The following is a 22,877-nucleotide window of genomic DNA, read 5'->3' as shown; positions in this document are numbered from 1 at the left end:
TATAGCAAGAATAGCCCAAGAGAAATTCCTGTCATAGCTCAGCAGTAATGAACCAACTAGTATCCATGAGGATGCAGGTTCGATCCCAGGACTTCAGTGGGTTAAGGACCTGGAGTTGCTGTGGCTGTGGTGTAGGTTGCAGACACGGCTTGGATCCTACATTGCTGTGGCTGTGGTGTAGGTGGGCAGCTACAAGCTCCAATTAGACCCCATGCCTGGGAACTTCCAAATGTTGAGGGTGTGGCCCTAAAAAGACAAAAAAATTTAAAAAAAGAATAGCCTAAGATATTAGTGAAGATTATTTCCGGTTGTTGGGATTACCTGATTTTTATCTTGAGCTCTTTTCCCCCAAATCATCTTGCACTGATCATATGTTAGTTCATAGGTAGAAGGAAAACATTGACAAAAACAACAACAAAATTTGTAACAACAACCAAGGCTCATGTCTAGCTTTTCTGACTTGAATTCACATGAATAATAGACACAGTTCCGACTTTCATGTAGTTTGCCCCCTAGGAGAGGAAATAAGTGAAGAATATATAAAATCTTAATGTAGGGAAATAGGTATTTATTGAGGTTTGAATTTGTAGCTATGATAAGAGCCTGGTTATTCAAATAAAAGAGCTTTTAGCATAAAATGAGTGTCTTACCCTTAACAAAAATATTAGAATGACTTATTTTGAGAGTTGTTATGCTGGTGAAACTGCTTCTTTTTATGGATGTCCAAGGAATGAGGCTGTCCTTGCCCTTCCATTTTATATTGTTTGGCTCCTCTGCCGTTTCAAGGTTGATATTGCCTAACAAGAGGGCCAACAAGAATCTAAGCACTCTGAAGAAACTCTTATGTTTATTCATTATTTAATGAGTTGATGGCTGCAGAATCCAGGTCTTATTCAATGTCCCATATTCACATAGTCATTCACTCATAAGCTCTGACTGCCTACTCTTTTTTCTCTATCAATTCAAGTTTTGGTATTTATAGCTTACTCCAAAGAAAAAACAATGAGATCCTGAGGTGTGATTTTTCTTTTATTGACAGACATGAATAAATGCATTCTTGTCATAGACAATGCTTTTAGTGAACACAGTTTTAACTGAAAACAAAACAAATTTTAAAAAAATAATGACAACTTTGGGGAGTTCCCGTCATCGTGGAGCAGCAGAAACGAATCCAACTGGGAACCATGAGGTTGCAGATTTGACCCCTGGCCTCGCTCAGTGGGTTAAGGATCCAGCGCTGCCGTGAGCTGTGGTGTAGGTCACAGATGCAGCTCTGATCCCACATTGCTATGGCTGTGGCATAGGCAGGCAGCAACAGCTCCTATTAGACCCCTAGCCTGGGAACCACCATATGCCACAGGTGTGGCCCTGAAAAGACAAAAATAAAATAAAATAAAATAACTTTGGCAGTCTTCCTTTCATTCTTTTTTTTTTTTTTTTATTTTCCCACTGTACAGCAAGGGGGTCAGGTTATACTTACATGTATACATTGCCGTTACAGTTTTTCCCCCACCCTTTCTTCTGTTGCAACATGAGTATCTAGACAAAGTTCTCAATGCTACTCAGCAGGATCTCCTTGTAAATCTATTCTAAGTTGTATCTGATAAGCCCAAGTTCCCTATCCCGATCCCTCCCACTCCCTCCCCCTCCCATCAGGCAACCACAAGTCTCTTCTCCAAGTCCATGATTTTCTTTTCTGAGGAGATGTTCATTTGTGCTGGATATTAGATTCCAGTTATAAGTGATATCATATGGTATTTGTCTTTGTCTTTCTGGCTCATTTCACTCAGGATGAGATTCTCTAGTTCCATCCATGTTGCTGCAAATGGCATTATGTCATTCTTTTTTATGGCTGAGTAGTATTCCATTGTGTATATATACCACATATTCCGAATCCAATCATCTGTCGATGGACATTTGGATTGTTTCCATGTCCTGGCTATTGTGAATAGTGCTGCAATGAACATGCGGGTGCATGTGTCTCTTTTAAGTAGAGCTTTGTCCGGATAGATGCCCAAGAGTGGGATTGCAGGGTCATATGGAAGTTCTATGTATAGATTTCTAAGGTACCTCCAAACTGTTCTCCATAGTGGCTGTACCAGTTTACATTCCCACCAGCAGTGCAGGAGGGTTCCCTTTTCTCCACAGCCCCTCCAGCACTTGTTATTTGTGGATTTACTAATGATGGCCATTCTGACTGGTGTGAGGTGGTATCTCATGGTAGTTTTGATTTGCATTTCTCTACTAATCAGCGATGTTGAGCATTTTTTCATGTGTTTGTTGGCCATCTGTATATGTTCTTTGGAGAAATGTCTATTCAGGTCTTTTGCCCATTTTTCCATTGATTGATTGGTTTTTTTGCTGTTGAGTTGTATAAGTTGCTTATATATTCTAGAGATTAAGCCCTTGTCGGTTGCATCATTTGAAACTATTTTCTCCCATTCTGTAAGTTGTCTTTTTGTTTTCTTTTGGGTTTCCTTTGCTGTGCAAAAGCTTTTCAGTTTGATGAGGTCCCATGGGTTTATTTTTGCTCTAATTTCTCTTGCTTTGGGAGACTGACCTGAGAAAATATTCATGATGTTGATGTCAGAGAGTGTTTTGCCTATGTTTTCTTCTAGGAGTTTGATGGTGTCCTGTCGTATATTTAAGTCTTTCAGCCATTTTGAGTTTTATTTTTGTGCATGGTGTGAGGGTGTGTTCTAGTTTCATTGCTTTGCATGCAGCTGTCCAGGTTTCCCAGCACTGCTTGCTGAATAGACTTTCTTTTTCCCATTTGATGTTCTTGCCTCCCTTGTCAAAGATTAATTGACCATAGGTGTCAGGGTTTATTTCCGGGTTCTCTATTCTGTTCCATTGGTCTGTCTGTCTGTTTTGATACCAGTACCACACTGTTTTGATGACTGTGGCCTTGTAGTATTTCTTGAAGTCTGGGAGAGTGATGCCTCCTGCTTGGTTTTTGTTTCTCAGGATTGCTTTGGCGATTCTGGGTCTTTTGTTGTTCCATATAAATGTTTGGATTGTTTGTTCTAGTTCTGTGAAAAATGTCATGGGTAATTTGATAGGGATTGCATTGAATCTGTAGATTGCTTTGGGTAGTATGGCCATTTTCACAATATTGATTTTCCCAATCCAGGAACATGGAATATCTTTCCATTTCTTTACATCTTCTTTGATTTCTTTGATTAAAGTTTTATAGTTCTCGGCATATAGGTCCTTTACCTCCTTGGTCAGGTGTATTCCGAGGTATTTGATTTTGTGAGGTGCAATTTTAAAAGGTATTGTATTTTTGTATTCCTTTTCTAATGTTTCATTGCTGGTATACAGAAATGCAACTGACTTCTGAATGTTAATCTTAGTTTGCTTAATTTGAATATTTACTAAGATAGTAAATTATACATAATAGCCCAACAAAGATGTCTTATATTTCCCTCATTTTTGGACTTAGTTATGCTTATAATAACTGCATTTTTTTCACTTTCTTATTTACATACATGTTCCAGCTACACTTTAATTGGTAGTAATGAGTACTGGAATGTAGACAGATATTTTTCAAGCATGACTATGTTGCATCGGCAGCAAAAAAAAGGGTACTTCCACGTGACTTTGTTGACAGGACCTATGTGAAAATTTGAAAAGACTTATGATTTGATCAAAATCCTTTCAATATGACCTCTCCTTTGCAAAATTACCAACTTCCTGACCTGGTATGGAGATTCTCTGTAATTTGAAAAGAAATTTCCACCTTAACCCTATTTATCACCATTCCCTTTCATATGATACTAACACCAAATGGAACTCAATCTCAGGCGCAGTAGGAATTATCACACATATTGTGATAATATGTTACAACTGATCCAATTTTACTGCTTTAATCAAAGAAGGCTTGAATCTCAAGACTCAAGTCATGGCAGTCTCCTCTGCAAAATAACATGTACACAGAATGACGCTGCAGTGGGAAGCTCAAACCACTTTAATAATCAGTCCCATCTTCATTTAATTCACTGTTAAGTGTCTCTGTTAAATAACATTGCCTCTCTGGTGCTCATCAAGATCTTGGATGATTAAAAAGCATTTGGATAATATCTATAATAAAATTAAGCTCACTGAATGATGTCTATACCACTGAGTGCTGGGGACCAAATGAGACAAAAGTTCCAACTGCCAAATTAAGTAGAGTCAGTTAAAAGAAATTAAAAATGTGTTTCCCCAGAGATGCAGAAGATACACTTTATTGTCTTTTTCTTTTTCTTTGTCATCTCTGAAGATGGATGCTGACAGCTGTTTGTGAACAAGCATTGAAAGGTGTCTTTGGAGCAGAAAAGTAGAGAACAAATCCGAATACAATATATATTCCTTTTTGTCTTATTAAGAATCAACCCCCAAGATGTCTGAACTAAAGTTGACTAAATAATTTTTTTGTTTGTATGCTTCACTTAGCTGCAAAAAAAGAAAAAATAGATTTTTTTAACCATGAGGGCATTCATATTATTGAAATAAAAATATTGAATAAATACATTTAATTACACTAGGTCCTCTATTTCAAAAAGATAGACATTAATTTTACCTGGAATGACTCTAGAAGGCAAAATAAACCTTTAGCCTAATAATTTACAAAATTCAACCAAGGACTTTTTGGTGGGATCAGAGTTTAAATCAAGTCAAGCATATTGTGCTTCCTCAGGAATCCAGTTCCTCTTCAGAAATCCTGCAGTCCCACTCCCAGGTATATATCTGGAGAAAATTCGAATTGGGAAAGACATATGCACCCCAATGTTTGTAGCAGCACTCTTTACAATAGACAAGACATGGAAGCCACCTAAATGTTCATCAGCAGATGAATGGATAAAGATATGCTACATGGGAATTCCCATTGTGGCTCAGCAGGTTAAGAACCCAACTAGCATGCATGAGGATTCAGGTTAGATCCCTGGCCTTGCTCAGTGGGTCAAAGGATCAGGTGTTGCTATGAACTCGGTGTAAGTCACAGATACAGTTCGGATCTGGCATTCCCGTGGCTGTGGCTGTGGTGTGGGCTGGCAGCTTCAGCTCTAATTCCACCCCTAGCCAGGGATCTAAAAAGGAAAACATAAAGAAAAAAAAATGTGGTACATATATATATACAATAGAATATTACTCAGCCATAAAAAAGAATGAAATAATACCATTTGCAGCAAAATGGATTATCATATGAAGTGAAGTAAGTTAGACAAAGACAAATACCATATGAGATCACTTACATGTGGAATCTATTACAAATGATACAAAAGAACCTATAAAACAGAAAAAACTCACAGATTTCAAAATCTAACTTATGATTTTCAAACGGGAAGCTGTGGGGCACAAGGGTGGGGTGCAGTAAATTAGGAGGTTTTGGATTAACACAAACATACTATTATATATAAAATAGATAACTAACAAGGACCTATTGTATAGCATAGGGAAATCTACTCAATATTCTATAATAACCATATGGAAAATAATCTGAAAAACGATGAATATATGTATATGTACACCTCTAACTAATACAACATTATAATTCAGTTATACTCCATAATATTTTTAAAAAAGTAATGCAATAAAAAGATGACATCTAAATCATAAAAAAAAAACCTGATAATAATGCAAGTCTCGAAGAGATGCCAGGAAATTCTTCATTGATTAATAATATAGTGCCCCGGGATCTGGAAGTGGGGAGAGCAGAATTCTGAAGCAAGGCATCTTAAAGTTTATGAGGACATTCATTTTAGAGAGGGTCACTTGCATGGTGACTGGTCATGGAAGTGTCACACAACAAACGTATTTGACATCCTCGCAAGAGCACAAACTTGAAGTTCACCATGTGCCTATTTTTCTGTAGGTTTAATGTTACATATTGGTTAATACCGAAGGCAATCAAATCCCAGCATGACCATAGACTATCTTTCTACACACAGTGTCACCTGTAGAATGCCTAAACTCTCTGAACTTCACTATTTTCATTTATGGGGGGATAAAAAGGAGAAGAAAGCCTCCCCCATGGAGCTATTGTGTAAATGAGCTAAGATCCTAATGTATCCAGGATGCTCCCTGAGTAGGCTCTTGACAGGACTGCTTTTTCCATCCCCTTCTTTTGTTTTCCCTTTCATTTGCTTTTTATCTTCCCCATTATGATTTAAATGAAGATAAAATTATCCTCTTCACAGAATTTCTATGATCATGAAAAAAAGTCAAAGATTGCACATGATACTGCTTTCTAGTGTAAGTTATACTCTAAAAAAATAGTGAACCAACCCTATTATTAAACAGTCAGTGCATGTGGATAAGAGAACTAAATCAACTCAAATATTCTATTTCAAGCCTTGGAGCAGAATTGTTTAAAACACTTCATGAGTGTGTATTTAGTAAATATCCACATATTTCATTTTTATTAATCTCCACTCAATCTCTTGTCATCCAAACCAAAGTCCATCTGCCCCCAATTGTTGAGGAAACTAAAGCAATAGCTATTGCAATTTCCTCTGGCCTCTTCATTGCCTCCTGCAACTGAGCTTGTGAGATAAATTTCACTTTAGCATATCTGCTTACCAGGACTTGCCCAAAATATTTTCCACACTGGCATTCCACAGTATCAATATTTTTATTTTTAGCATTTTTTAAATGCCAGTATTTCTGAAGGAAATAGGAATTTAAAGGATAGAAATTTTTTTCTTGATATGAATTCATTTATTCCAAACAGGGAGGTTCATTTGAAATAGATGCTTTTAATGCAGAGAAGAGAGGTTTGTAACATAGTCCCTGACATGTATGTGCAACTCGAACTTATATACAATGTGATATATGCATGTATGTAAATACTGTTAATTGGCACTTGCCATCTGCCTCTACATGGATTGAATCATGAGCCACTGCAGCTGCGAACACTCGACATCCTCTGAAAGGCCAGGGTGGAGACTAGGAGTGAGGCACTCTGTGCTCTGGGAAAACTGGAAGAACAAGTCTTCAGCTAGTTAGATATTTTCAGGAGAAGATTTTATGAGCCCAATTCTTACATCTCCTCATATCTTGGAAAGCAGTAAAACCCTTCATGGTGATGTATTCTCCTCATGACTAGCAGAAAAATTCTGCTAACTCTTGGTTGCATGGACCTACCCCTTCACCAAAATCACATATATTCTTCCCTATTTCTTTGAAATGGTTTCTCAGAGCTCTCTGAAATGTTGCCTCCTGGGCTATGGTCCTGATTTTGCCCCAAATAAAACTTAACTCACTTGGAGTTCCCATTGTGGCCCAGCAGGTTAAGATCCCAACATTGTCTCTGTGAGGATGCAGGTTTCAAACCCTAGCCTCACTCAGTGGGTTAAGGATCCAGCATTGCCAAAAGCTGTGGTATAGGTGGCAGACACAGCTTGGAATCTGGTGTTGCTGTGGCTGTGGCATAGGCCTGCAACTGCAGCTCTGATTGGACTCCTAGCCTAAGAACTTCCATATACTGTAGGTATGGATGTAAAAAGAAAAAAAAAATTAACTCACAACTCTCACCTTGTGAAAACATATATATTTGACTAAAAATAAATGAAATATACAGACATACACATATATATGTATATTATATATGTGTATTATTATATAATGTATATAATACATACATTATATATTAAGCACAATATCTGTTTATTATCATAAGTATGTGGGAGATCATTTGTCTAAGGACACACAATAAGTGATAAGCAAACAGACGGTAGTTTCCATCTCAGTTCTATTTGGCTACAAAACTTGGGCTTGGCATATAAAAAAATTTTTTTTTAAGAAATCTCTCCATAGTTTTGATTCTTGATACATGTAACTTTTGGTTTTTTTTGAGAAAGTGAAAGATCAGGTATTTAAAAACACTCCTCCCGAGTTTTAAAGCAAGAGGAAGGGAGCAGGTCACAGAAGTATATTATTTCCAGATGCTGTTAGTAATCTCACAACTTGAAGATGTTTGCTTTGAAATGCCTCGGCACTGCATGATAAGCTACATAAGACCAACAAAATATTTTTATTGAATGTTTCCTTTAAGTGAAACTTTATGTTCACACATCCAAGCTGTCTCTCTTTGTGGATCTTCAAATATTTATGAGCCACACAGTATCTTCTTTTATTTTAAAAAAAGAAGAGAAAATTCAAGTGGTACTCAGTACACAGCTGGACAGATACAGCCAAGGAGATCCCAAGTAGGCCCAAGAAGATGATGATTCCAGCTAATGCATGTTGTCAATAAAAAGGTTTATGATAGTCACTAAGTCTAGTGTTTTCCTAATAGGTCTTATTAAATTTTAACTACATGTTGGTAAACATTTTTTACCTAAACATAAAAAGCATTGAGACAATGGAACAGAAAAGAAATGAGCCAATTTACTAGCATTATTTTCTAAAAAATGCTAACTGGGTCAGTTCTGTGATTTTTTTTTATTTTAGTTCTAGATTTAGACTTTGATGTGCAGTGCAAGGTATATGGAGATGCAACGAAACAGAAACCCCCAAAATCCAGACTTGGGTTTTATACAGGCCTTAGTTTAAATCCAGTCTCCTGCATTTAAGTGAGTATTCTCTAAGTTTCGGTTTCCCCATCAGCAACTCCATATAGCATTGCAGTTAAAATTAAATGGAGGAGTTCCCTTTGTGGCTCAATGGGTTAAAAACCTGACATAGTGTCCGTAAAGAAGTGGGTTCTATCCCTGGACTTTGTTTCCTTTAAGATGATTTTATAGGAGTGACAAACTTAGCCTTCCCAGGGATTCCCTCACCCCAGACCTGTGAATCTATAAGGTTTTCAATTTCTGGGGAAAAAATTGGGGCTGGATTGAAGTGGGTTGCTAATATATTCTCCCCTTCGAAAGTTTTTGGATCCACATTTGTATAATTTCTGAGAGCATCTACCTATGAGGACTGAAATCGGGCTGGATTTTCATCTTGGCCTTAAGTGATCTCTTTAACCTTATCATAGTTAACAGGTTTAACTATGCATCATTTCATTCCTCCATTAAGGCAAAGGACCATGTAATCCCTGCTAATGATGCCAGGCTGACCTGGCTGACAGTTCCGACTGGGATCCATCAGAGGCCCTCCTGTCTTGTCCGCAGTGTGCTAATGAGTGGGGCCACGTGTATTCCATCAGCATATGTTTGAGCCTGTGCCCTATTATGGGTCTTATTCCCAGTGATGAAGCAATGGGAAAGGAAAATATTTAGGTCCTTCTATGTAAAATCAAAGGCGAGAGTTCCTGGAATTCTTCAGTGAACCAGCAAGGGTCCTCTGAAAATCTGCCTAAGTGGGTGAGGCACTTGTTGAGGTTGGACAAAGGAAAAGGGCTATGGACTCTAGTGTTTCCCTGAGGCTCACCAACTACTTGTTGAAGGGAGCAGAAAAGCTCTGGCTTCACTTTTGGTAGGAAGGGTAAGGAAATTTATAGGATGGGAGAGGCTGAAGGTGGTGAAGGAGTGAAGGGGCTTAGGTCTTCTGTCTTGGGCTCCTGTTCCTCCAGGGGTGCCACTCTAGCAGGATTTTTTTTTCTTTCCTTTTTTTTTTTGTCTTCTTGTCTCTTTAGGGCCTCACCTACAGCATATGGAGGTTCCCAGGCTAGGGGGCGAACTGGAGCTGTAGCCGCAGGCCTACGCAGCAGCCACAGCAACACACGATCCGAGCCCTGTCTGTGACCTAAATTACAGTTGATGGCAACGCCGGATCCTTAACCCACTGAGCGAGGCCAGGGGTCAAACCCACATCCCTATGGATGCTAGTTGAGTTCATTAACTGCTGAGCCACGACGGAAACTCCGGATTTTATATAGCCTGAATGGGTCCCAGCCGGCAAGGTTCCCTAACATAGGACTTGCATAGGTCCAGGTTCTTCCTTAGGGCCATAAAAGCCAGAACCGAAGGAATTTCTGTCCATTTTCCTTGCCTTTTGCAAAAAATATCTAGCTGTAGGATGGCATTATAGTTGAAGCTTCCATATTCTGGGCAGACCTCATCATCCTCAAGTTTATATCAGGGTCAGGCTGTGTTACAAAAGATAAAAAGCTTTTCTCTCATTTTAAAGAATCTAGAGGAAGCTTGTCCCAGTGACTAAGAATGCACCCGAGGAGTGAGTCCTTGGGGATGGCATTGTTCCTTCAGGGAGAGGCTACTCCTGTGACAGAGAGGAGCACTAGCTTTAGGAGGTCTGGTGAGGGCTTCCTGAGACAGGACTGGTTCCAGGTGCCCTGTCCACCTAGTCTGGTCCATCCTAGCCACAGTGGGGGTCAGCTACTTCCCCATGTGGCAGCCCTTGGGGTCTGTGTCCTATCCTGGCATCCATGGAACCTAGGGTGTGTGACCTTCCTGACAGCTCCTCTATGGATTCTATGGCCAGTGATTAACCCCTGTGTTCTGGGGTATATTCCCTGGAATATGCATCCTCATAATTCTAGGACCAATTTAGGTTCCAGGGTGTTTGTTTTTTTTTTTCTCCTTTCATTTTTTTCAAAGTTTTATTAAAGTACAGTTGCTTTACAAGGTTGTGATACTTTCTGCTGTACAACAAAGTGATTCAGTTATACATGTACACACATTCGTTCTTTTTCAGATTCTTTTCCCACATACACCATCACAGAATATTGGGTAGAGTTCTCTGTGCCATACAGTAGGTGTCCCCCCATCCCCCACCCCAGGCCAATCAGTTATTTTCTTTACATGGTGTTAAGTTGCTGAAAATAGGTACCAGACATTAAGGGCGTTGGTTTGTGAAAGGCCCCTCTTTTCCCCTCCCTTCCTCCGTGCCTCTCCCTCCATCTCTTCCCATCCCTCCCCCCAACCAGCAGGCACTGGTGCTCCACACAGGGAGCAGTGAGGGCTGCGGTGATCCAAGGCAGAGGCACCTTACTGCACTTAGAGGGATGGACCGCCCAGGAGGCCCTGGGGGGGGGGGGGTCGCTGCCAATCATGTCGTCCCAGGAGAGCAGGCAGACGCTGGTCAAAGCTGGGGGCGGGTGTTGGGGCGTGGCCACGTGCGTGACCCCACGCAAGTCGGCAGCAGGCTACCGCCCGGGGAGGAAAGGACAGTGGAAACGGTAGTGAACCTTGAGGGGCCAGGCCAGGTACCGGGCAGCACATACGCAGTCCCCCAGCACCCTGGGTCCGAACTGCTTGGCGCAGGACCATTCACCCTCCTGAAACTCATACGCTGCAGGGATCCATGCCCAGGAGCTTCAGAAGGAACCAGGCCATTGCTAAGTAAGCCTGCATTTTGTATTTCCACACAATAGAACCTGATGGCAGTTACCTAAATGGCAGGTAAGGCCAGGCAGGAGGCACAGCTCCTGTGTTTGGTCCAGAGCAGGCAGTGAGGATGCCTGAAAACTTTCCGTGACTTTTTCTGTACAGGTATAACAGTGAGAAGTGCCGGACTTAGTGGTGAGGTTGGAAATGCTTGGCAGATTTCTTTTGTCTACTGCAGGTGGAGTAAGGCAAAGAAGGTAAGAGTGGAAAGATAGAGTGAGATAGGGATGGATAAAGAAAGCCAAAGAGAGAGACAATAATGGCGGCAGTCAGGCAGCGCCTCTCAAAGGCAAGGGAGGTGAAAACCTGAGGTTTATTGAATTGCCCAGGTGACTCCCGTAAAGATGGTACTGAGGCAGAATAATAATTGAGGTAGTTAAGTAACAGAGACTCAGTTATTATCTTCTTGCAGACAGGATTCAGAGAAAAGACAGGGAGGAGGTTAAGAAAGCAAAGTGAGGACTGATTTAAGCTCTAAGAACCCTCTCCAGGTACTGCTCTGGCAAGTGGGTTGTGTGGGGTGTAGAAATGAAGGAGAGGAGGATTCATTGGGAAAGGAGAGGTTTGGGGATTGTATTTCCTGATTTTCGTCCCAACTCCACCTTCCCAACGGTAGGAGGGATTTTTGTCCTTCTTTAGGGGAGTGTCCTGGCCTTGGTGCATAATGGGAAATTCTTATCTACGAGGCTAATTTTTTTGTAATGAGGGCATAATGAGCAACAGGTTACATTCTGATGCTGGAGATCCATGCCTTTTTCTACCTTTCTTTGCCTCTAGGACGCTTAACACCCTAAGATGTGTGGTTTCCTGCCACCTGGCCCCTCTCTCCTCACCCCTTCTCTGCTCATACCTAGCTATCTGTCTGCTGTAACACTTTTATAGTGTCATCTTTGATGGTTAATATGACTGAAAACCTATGATTTGATTATTGTTGGGTAACCGTACCTTTTAGAGCTGGTTTATATTTACATTCTGACAACAGTTCATAAGCAGGCTTTAAGTTGTTACTACTCTTATCTAAGTATTCATCATGAGAATATATATTTTACTTAATCTTGAGTCTATTAATACATTCTCCATCCATTCCAACTTTAGAGAACTGTGTTTTTATAAAATCTGTTGATTAATTTAAGGTGACGTGCTCTTTGATGTTAAAGGTGCTTCTTCACAATGAATTTTGAAAGATTGAGTTAACTGCCTACAGTATGTCAAGTATTATTTTAACTCTGAGAACTGTGGAAATCTTGGTGCATAAAGACTATATCCAGACTTCTGCACTGATTGATGATCAAACTCTAGCCTGCCTTCTAGAAGCATAAGGTTGTGTCCCTCCCCCTCCAACCTGCTTATACGTGTCTGCTCAAGAAAGTTCACCACTGCCAGGACAATTTGCTCTCTGTTCTAGCTAATGCTGGATGATAGGCCCCTGACCTCTCTTTTTTAGAGTAATTGGTAAAAAGGGCTTACAATTATGAATACACATACGTATCTCTTACAATTCAGGAGTATCTCTTTCCAGGTCCTAAAATTCATTCTTTTGAAAAATAATCATCAGAAAAGAAAGGGCCTTCTGTCCCCCAGTCTCTGTAGGGGTAGGATTTTAACTTCCAGGACTGCCAGCTGGCAGACAACAGCTGACCTAAACACATTTACTCTAACTAACCATTTGCAGTTTTTCATTTCCCTGATTTCACCTCTCCTGCTTTCCCTTCCTCCTATTTCTTCATTTTTTTGTATGGAAATGCTCAGTCATCTCTGAGCCAATCAGAATGGTGCTCAGTTCTTTCCTGGACTGTTCCCAGGTACTGAATAGAACCTATTTTTAACCGCCTTAATTAATGAATGGCTTTCTTTATATTTGACAACTCAGCATTCAAAATGATTTCTGATGGAAGTTATCCCCATTCCACAGATGAACAAGCAGAGGCTCAAAGGAATTAACTACCCCAAGATCACTCTATCTAGATTTTGGCAGACCTGAGGTTTGAACCTAGATTCGTTTGGTTCTAAATTATGTCTTTTTAAAATATTTTTTATCTGCAATAATAGTCATTAATGTGTATCTTAAAGTGGCAGTGGAAAAGATTTATCTTCATTCCACCTATGCCCTTGCTTAGTAACTGTCTGAAATACCTAAGATATATAAGACCTCCTCTCAGACATGATAAATGCAAACTAAAATAAACAGTCATTGACTTTAAATAAGAGTCTGGATTCTGTCTAGGAGTAAACAAGCCAACAGTTACCAGGAAGTGTTTTCAATTATTTCAACTGAGGAAATTTAAAAATTAGATTTGACAAATCTTGGAATTAAAAGTAAGAAACATCAGAAAAGAGCCATTAGAAATTTGGACTTGCTTTACAAATTAAAATTTATTCGGAACTTAGGGCATTTATCATTTCTAGTCAAACTGAGTTTACTGGCTCTAGTCAATCTGTGACTTTGACCTCGTAGCCTAAACCAGTTTTCATTCCTTGTTCTGTGCTGGTCTCAGACTATCGGTAACCAGTGTCGTGGTTCTTGTAATTGGAAGATGTGCTTTAGAAATAACCACTAGGAAACACTGAAAAAAAAAATTAGGTTTATTATTTTCAAGACCTGAAACTTCTACAGCATGACGGGGGCCTGTAGACTTAGAAAAACTGCATGTTGTAAAAGCTATGAGTTGAGTTTATTCACTGTCTTCCTGAGGACCGTAGCCCTGGAGACAGCCTCTCAGGCAGCCCTGAGAAACTGTTCTATAGACAGAAGGGAAGAAGAGGTCAGTATATAAGTGATTTTGGTGAAGGGGGTACCTGAAGCTAAGCACACATCTTGGTAGAAGGTTACTGCTGGTGACAAGAAACAGCTTAGTTAATGCTTTTAGTGCTTTTCTAAGCATGGGAAGATGCAAGAATCCAGGTTCATAAAAACATTCTCCTAAAAATAGCTAACTATCTGAAGGTCTGTTCTGCCATCTTTCTCAGAGCACTGAGTGTGTGCCTCCTGATCTCCACCTTGAACTCCTTTCAGGGTAAGTTAAAGGCCAGGGACTATAGTGGCTAATGACTCAGTCCCTGTAGAGCAAGTGACATCTTCAGTTGTCAGGCTACACAGCAAGGTTGCTGGTAGAGAAAGAGTGCAGAGCCTGGGGTTCGGTTTTTATTGGAGTTGAGACCTAGGGCTTCCAGGGTTCATTTGCCTTGATTTTAAAACATAAGAGCAGCAGTTTAAAGCTTTGGGGGGGGGGAAGTAGCCCAAATGGTGTGTTATTGAAATCAACCAAGATCTTAAACAAAGGAGCCTCACTGGGGGGAGGTGCTCTCACTGTTTATCTAGTTGTTTGGGGGCAATGTCTTAATGGAGATCACCATCACGAAAGTGACACCTCTTTGAAATGGATACTAAGGCAATCAAAGCTCAAGTCAGGCACTTGCATACAAAACTCACACACACACACACACAGAGCTTACACTACACTTTTGTCATCTTCCAACTGTTTAAATAGGCTTAGCACATTTTTCATCAATCAAAAATAATCTTAGAAAAGTGTCACTCATTTATTCCTTAAGGTGACTAAATCACCTTACTTATCTGAGCTTCTCTTCCCTGTAAAATCTTACTCTAAACGTTTCCTGCAATTTATAAGAAAGGGTGGGTAACACCTATCCTCAGAATTTCATCCATCATTAGAAGTAGGAGAGAATGGGGTAGGTAAAGGGTGAGAGATTAAAAAGAAACAACAAGGTATAGCCTAGAGACTCTGGGAGCAATAGGCATGTTTCTGTCTTAATGTTCTTGAAATCAAATCCAAGTCTTGCATAATCCCATCCGCCTCTCAGTGGTATAGAACTGTCAGTTGAAATTATAGGGGTGGAGCTGTATTTGCCATTTGAAAGCAACCTCAAATCAGAATATCTAGAACCCTCCTTCAAGAGTCCACTGTTTCCATCCTGTGATGCCAATGAAACATCACCCCAATATTAAATAATGCAATAGGGACAGCCAGCTCTGATGGTTTTGGCATTCATCACAAATCTGTCACCATGAACTGCCTCAGACTTAGGAACAGATAACTCAGTCCCATCTGGCTCCATTTTCCTTCACTGCAGAAAAAATACAATTAACCTCATTCTGATTGTTTTACCTGTAATGATAAAAGCACTCTACACATTATGATTCTGAAACATGTGTTTAATTACTTAATTAGAGGATGGAAAACTGCAGTAGTTAGTTAACAGCAAGGCAAAGAGAGAAAAAAACAGGAAAGACAAGGATGTTTAGTGAAATAGCCCCACGTTTGAATGAGATGGTTTAGTGTGATCATTTAATGTCAAGCAATTAGCTTACTTACATGAGAGAGAACTGAAAAATTAATTCTAGTTCAAATAGTGGCTAAAAAAACCTTCCTGGAATTTTAAAGAATGGACAAATGATGTATGGCTTATCTGAAATATCAGGTGCAATGTCAGGCACTCTAACCCTTTAGGAAGAAAGTATCCAAGATAAATAAACGTAATGTACGATATGAGAAGGAAGTAATAATCTAACACAGAAATACAAAATACTTTACAATTTAGTGATAGTTAATTTACAGAGGTATTTTGTGTCATGTATGAAACTTGTAAATAAGTGTTACTCCCTCTAGAAGGTATGGAAACATTTGCCACTCTGAGCACGGCTGGGACAACAAATAATCATATTACCTAGAGCTGGAAGGAGATACAAGCTCTTAAGCTCTACCTTAAGTACTCAATCAAGTCTGAATTTTAACAAGATGCGTTATATACATATTGACATATAAGCAGCATGTGGGCTTATCCCCTCTGCACACTTTTTTCTTGCAAAAAGATGTAAATATTGCAAAATAGTTAAATTATTAACACTTCTGCACTATGACATGACATATATCACATAGCATGGCATTCATGACTTTTCTTCTCAGTGGGATCTATCTTTACCATCAAAACAACACTTACTCATTTTTTTCACTATAGAGGAAAAGCAAATGCTATTGCATAAAAATCGCTATAATTGAATGTTTATAGACCAGATAGCTCAAATTAGATGAAAAGATATGAGAAAGAAAAAAAGTGTTCTCTTAAAGTAACTCATTTAACAACTTCTTTCTTAACATGATTTTGGATTTAATTTTTTCCAGTTCATATGAGTCTTTTAGTAACTCTTCATCATGGGCTTGAGTAATAATAAGCTCTTGGGCTTTATTTTTCAAGGAATCATTCCCATTCTTGAATGATAGCTTAGCTGGGTATATTTTCCTCAGCAGTTTAGAGATATTTTCTTATTATCTATGGAGTACACTAGAGCTGTGGAAGTAGTAACATATTTATTGTACTTGGTATGGAAATACATCTTTCCCCCTTTTTAAACAATGTAAAAACTTTTCAGCATTATTTTTTAAACAGTGTATTCAGTTTCACAGTTAGCTTTTTAATTAATCCTGAAGAATTCTGTTGTTTTTTGATCAAATATTACTTTTAGTATGTAATAATATGTAATCTTCCCTTTTTTCTGCTAGGATTTATTTTAAAGTTGAAAATTTCATGCTGTCTTCCACATGTTTTAACTTATTTATGACGGTTTGCATCCCTTTAATTCTTAGAATTGCATTTTGGGCTTTAATTTTTTCCAGCTTATATGAGTCTTTTAGTAACTCTTTCAGCATGGGCTTGATTAATCAGATCCCTTTAATTCTTAGAATTATATTTGGGGCTAATTTTCTCATATTTAGTTTAAAGTTTACTAATTCAGGGTTCTAGCTGTGACAGTTTCCCTCATAGCTTCAATAATACTCATCAGTTATTCAATAAGAGACAGTTAATGATGCACAATTTATATTGTAGACCCTGTGCTAGGTACTGGAGACAACACAAAAAATAAATAAAATGCTTACCTCTTGAAACTAGAGTCTAATGGGAAATAGAAATGAGGTCAATAAATTTATGATTTCAAAAAATCATAGTTTCCATGAAGACCATATGACACCATGATAGAATAATGGGATGTGTTGGAGGTAGGGATGATCCTACTTATTATTTAGTTAGAAAGTTAGTGAAACTGTTCTTTGGTGTGAAGTATACAATGAGAACAGTGAAGAAAAGAGAGCTAGATAGTAGAAAGTAAAGAAATGTTATTGTATGTATATTAACAAGTATGCCTCTCTGATAATATTTAGTCAGTGTGCGTGACCCTGAATCATGTGTTCTTTGTCTTGCCCTTAGTGATAACATAGAGGTAGTTCAGTGCTCTAGCCATCATTGTGCAGCTGCGTTAGGCAGAAACCGAGGAGCTTTCTCCGGCTGTCACTCTTTGAGAGGATGGCGGATAAGTGACTGATCTTGAGTTTCATCATGACTGGAAGCCCAACTCCAGACCATGAATTGTCACAGATCAAAATGTTCAGATGGGCCACAAGCAGTAAAAAGTGGGGTACAATAGAAACAGCCTAAAGGAAGGTTTTTCCTAAATTCTTGGTATAGTGTATAGAGCTTCTAACAAAGATTCCTGCACAAAGTATCAATACTTAGATTAATATAAATTGACAAAATATTTATGAAAAGAAGACACAAAACTGAAGTGTGATTATTCACCTAGAGGTCTCTGGAAAAATTAGTTCAACATCACCTACATAACAAGCCATTGGGTTTTCACATGGATGCTGGGGTATCAAGGAATTTGCAAAGTTAGGGGAAGAAAAGTGCAAATAGAATGACTGATTTTGTGCAAGAAGAAGTTACTACTTTTCTAATAGCAGCCTTAACTCTGTTTCTGTTATTAACTAGTGATATTTTGTTATTGAGCCACCATAGGAAACATGGTCCTTAATTATTCAGCAGTCCTAGGGGATAGCTCTAATGCTAGGATAAAAATAAACTTCTATACTGAATCCAGCAGAAAAGAGAAACATATCATACCTTTATTTCATTTGTGTGTTGCAAAATATGCCTGGGAAATGATCTAAAGAAAGAGTATAATAATCAAAACCTTGCTGCAGGGTGACTTTCCATGAAGTGACAAATTAACTTTAATGTATCACAGGCCATTGTACTAAGGTTTAAAAGTGAGAGTGCCACAGAGGACTGGATTCTATTTTTTTGGTTTGTCAGAAGGGTATTTCTTAGCATAGGTTCTAAATGAGAATTCAATGTTAAGTGACACATGTGCAGATTCTACCCCCCAGAATCCCAAGGAGAATCACATTTCCACTTATTGCCTGTTGCTGTCTTTCATCATAAGGAAGTCAGTGTGTCAAATTATTCAAGGCAGAAAGTGGTGACTCTACTATAAAACCTTTGCAGTAAAGATAGACTGTGTAGTCACATAATTGCCCTGAATCGTGTTTCTTCTCCAGCCAAGATGTACAGAACTGGACAACATGGACCTCAAGTCAGAGAAATTAAGTTCTAGTTTTCTTTCTTTCTTTTTCAAGTTTTATTGAAGTATAGTTAATTTACAAGGCTGTGATGATTTCTGTTGTACAACAAAGTGACCCAGTCATACATATACACATATCCATTCTTTCTGATTCTTTTCCCACATAAATGATCAAGAAATACTGGTTAGAGTTCCATGTGCTATACAGCAGGTTCCCTTTGGCCAGTCATTCCATTTACCTCAGTGTGCATATGCCAATCCCAAAGCCCCAGTCCATCCTCCCACCCTCATCCCCTTTGGTAACCATGAGTTTTTCAAAGTCTGTGAGTCTGTTTCTGTTCTGCAAATAAGTTCATTTGTATCCTTTAGTTTTAGATTCTACATATAGATGATATCACATGATGTTTGTTTTTCACTGTCTAACTTAGTGTGATAATTTCTAGATCTATCCATGTTGCTGCAAATGGCATTATTTCATTCTTCTTATGGCTGAGTAATATTCCATTGGATATATGTACCACATCTTCTTTATCTATTGCTCTGTTGACAGACATTTAGGTTGTTTCCATGTCTTGGTTATTATGCATCATGCTGCAATACATTGGGGGGCGCATATCTTTTTGAATTATGGTTTTCTCTGGATAGATGCCTAGGAGTGGGATTGCTGGATCATATGGTAGTTTTTTTTTTTTTTTTGTCTTTTTGCCTATTCTTGAGCCGCTCCTGCGGCATATGGAGGTTCCCAGGCTAGGGGGCCAATTGGAGCTGTAGCCACCGGCCTACACCAGAGCCACAGCAATGCCAGATCCAAGCTGCGTCTGTGACCCACACCACAGCTCACGGCAACGCTGGATCTTTAACCACTGAGCAAGGCCAGGGATGGAACCCGCAACCTCATGGTTCCTAGTCGGATTCGTTAACCACTGTGCCATGACGGGAACTCCTACTGAGATATTTTGTATTTTTTAAAGTAATTTTTGAAATTCAGTGTATATTTCACACTTAACAGTACATCTTGCTTCAGACTAGCCACATTTCAGGTGGTTCTTAACCACCTATACCTCCCAGCCACTATATTAGATAGCCTAGCTTTGGAGAGGTCTTCAGTTCTCCATGTCTTAGTCATAAATGACATGGAAAAACCTAACAGTGCAGAAACTTCCAGAGATGAATTGGCTGAATAATCAGAACACCAGTAAAATAAAACATAGAGCTAGAGTTATTTGATGAGCAAACTTATTTATGGAATAAACCTCACATTGTAACATGGGAATGGGAACAGACAGATTGGGATTGGCAGTTGACATTGAGACAAATTAAGAAAATGAAAAATTTCAGTAGAAAGCGCAAGCCTCATTTTGCGGAGCACAATGGAAGGCGGTAGGGGCATTTAACATTTAGAGAAAAAATAATTATGAAAAATAACACCTATCTTCCAATAATGGTTGGGAGGACTGCTGCAGAGAAAAGTTAAGCTTTTCCTAGATTACCTAAAGAGACAGATTTAAGCCCCAAATGTGGCCATTTATTTGTACATTAAGTAACTCAACATGCATACTCTATTGAGCATCTGCTATATGATCTCAATATGCTGACTGCTGGGATGCAGAGCTATGAATAATAAAAAGTAGACAGTTTTGAAAAATGGAATAGCTAAAGTAGGTAATTTTCATTGTACAAGTTGCTTCAAAATGGACTGAAGGGTGACTTGGTAAGTAGGACTGCAGAATTTTCAGTATCATGTAAAACTGTCATACAAGAGCATCCTTACTGCTGGTAACAGTGGATTGGTTCATTTCCAACCAATTATGCAGGCTGGTGGTTGGGGCCAGGTCCGGGCCCTAGTGGTCTAAAGGGAGGACACCAAATGGCCCAGGCCAGCACCAGTGTCCTCCTGGGGTAGAACAGGCTCCCTCAAAAGGTTGCTGCCAGCAGCTCTGACCCCAAGGGGAAAATCCTCTGGGTCTCCTGCCTCTCCAGGATGCCACACAAGATCCGTAGGTGGGTCTGACCCAGGCTTCTTTGAAATCACAGCCTCTGCTTTACATTTCGGAGTGTGAGATTTTGTGTGTGCCCTTTAAGAAGGCAGCCTCTGTTATCTCCAGCCCTCTGGCTGTCCCATAGGCAAGCCCTGCTGGTTCTGCAGCTTGCCCCTGACCCTGTGCAGGGCCCCTGGGCTGGAGAGCTCCATGTGGGACTTGACCCCCTCGTTCCTTGGGGAGAACTTCTACGACTGTGAGACCCTCCTGTTCGTGGGTCCCCACCTGGTAGTGCAATTTTAACATTTCTGCTCCTCCTACTTGTTTCCTTGTGGTTCCTTCTTTATGTCATTAGTTGTGGAAAACCTTTCCCACTTGCCCTCAGATCCTTTTTCTCCATAGTTCCTCTTTAATAGTAATTCTGTTGAGCCCATGGGAGGAGGTGAGGTCAGGGTCTTCCTACTCCGCCATCTTCCCCGCTCTTTCAACACTGTGATTATTTATTTATTTCGGTAGAATTTAGTTGATTTAGTGTTGTGTCAATTTCTGCTCTGCAGCATAGTGACCCAGTCATATATATATATTTATATATACACACACATATTCCAGTACTTTAAATATTTCATTCAACTCTGCTCATGTATGCATGATTTTTCTTGGAAGTGTACTGTAATTTTTATCCTTGATCCTTTACTAGAAATATTTGATTTTTTTTTTTTGTTTTTACCTTTCAGAGCTTATTCTTTTGTATTACTTTCCAGTCATTTGAATAAGTTCGGCCTAAATGTGTATAAGGTTTTCTAGTCTTTCTCTGTGCTTTTGTTGCTTGTGTTCTCTGAGCTTTCTTGTAGCTGATTCTGGAAAATTTTTGACCATTTTTACTTCAGACATTCTTTCTAGTCCCTCTGTCTGTTTCCCTTCTGATATTCTACATCCCATATGTTACACCTTTTGAAATTTGTTATTCGGTTGATTTGGCTTTCATTTTTTTTTTCCCCTTTGTATTTTAGGATAGGAAATCTCTGTTGATTGTCTTTGTGCTCACTGATTCCATCCTCAGTTGCATTAAGTTTTCTATTGAGCCCATTGCGAGCATTGTCAGTGTGGGCTTGTGTGAGTGTGTCTGTTTAACTTCTAGCATTTTCACAATCCTTCTTGGAGTTTCTGTATCTCTGCTTCCATGTCCATCTGTTTTTGTACATCATTTCCATTAAAGCCCTTAGCACATTAACTATAGTTATTTTAAATACCCTAGCTCATAATTTCATCACCTGTGTCATATCCTAGTCCGGATCTTCTGCTTTTTTTTTTTTCCCTCTACAGACTATATTTATTGCCTTTTTGCATGCCTTATAATTTTTTTTCTTTTTTTTTCTTTTTTTTTTTTTTTTTTTTTTTGCCATTTCTTGGGCCGCTCCTGCAGCATATGGAGGTTCCCAGGCTAGGGGTCAAATTGGAGCTGTAGCCACCAGCCTACGCCAGAGCCACAGCAACACAGGATCCGAGCTGCGTCTGCAACCTGCATCACAGCTCACAGCAACGCCTGATCCTTAACCCACTGAGCAAAGCCAGGGATCGAACCTGCAACCTCGTGGTTCCTAGTCAGATTTGTTAACCACTGAGCCACAGTGGGAACACCAGTGCCTTATAATTTTTGTTGTTGTTGAAAGTGAACAACTTTTATTAGGTTCTTAGAATTGACATAGATAAGGTTTTAGTGTGAAGATTCATGTGAACTGGCTAAAGCTGGGCTATATTTTCTGTTTTATTTAGCTCTGAACATAAGAGGCTTTCGATTTCCCTCGTAGACTTGATTATGTCTCCCGTCTTAACTTGGGGCTTTCCCAAGTATTTCTCAGAGTATGAGTCTTAAGCTTTTTTTTTCCCTAGCTGCACCCCATCTTTATGGAGGGCACCTGAACCTTGTAGCTGTGGTGATGTGGAAGGCTGCCACGCTATACTCCTTGATTAAGTATCAGTCCTAGACCTTGATGACGATGTCCCTCCCTCCTTAAGTGAAACAGGCAGGCTAAAAAAGGATGGAGAAGAAAGAATGTTCTCCTTCTGGCTGACTTAAAGCTTGCAGTCTTTTGCCTTAGAGTATAGACTTTTGTTATGTAGAAAGCTCTGGGTGTCTTTCACAGTGAGTATTTTACCTCTGCCCTGTAATGGAGCCATAGAAGGTCTTCAGATCTTCATCAAGAGAACCAGGTTCCTGGAGTTTCCATTGTGGCTCAACAGGTTATG

Source organism: Sus scrofa, chromosome 15 (assembly GCF_054392235.1).
Source record: "Sus scrofa isolate SSC_HxYL_T2T_F1_AM1 chromosome 15, Sscrofa_HxYL_maternal_Yorkshire_Landrace_v2.0, whole genome shotgun sequence".
Lineage (NCBI taxonomy): Eukaryota > Metazoa > Chordata > Mammalia > Artiodactyla > Suidae > Sus > Sus scrofa.
Note: the sequence above shows the minus strand (reverse complement) of the source record.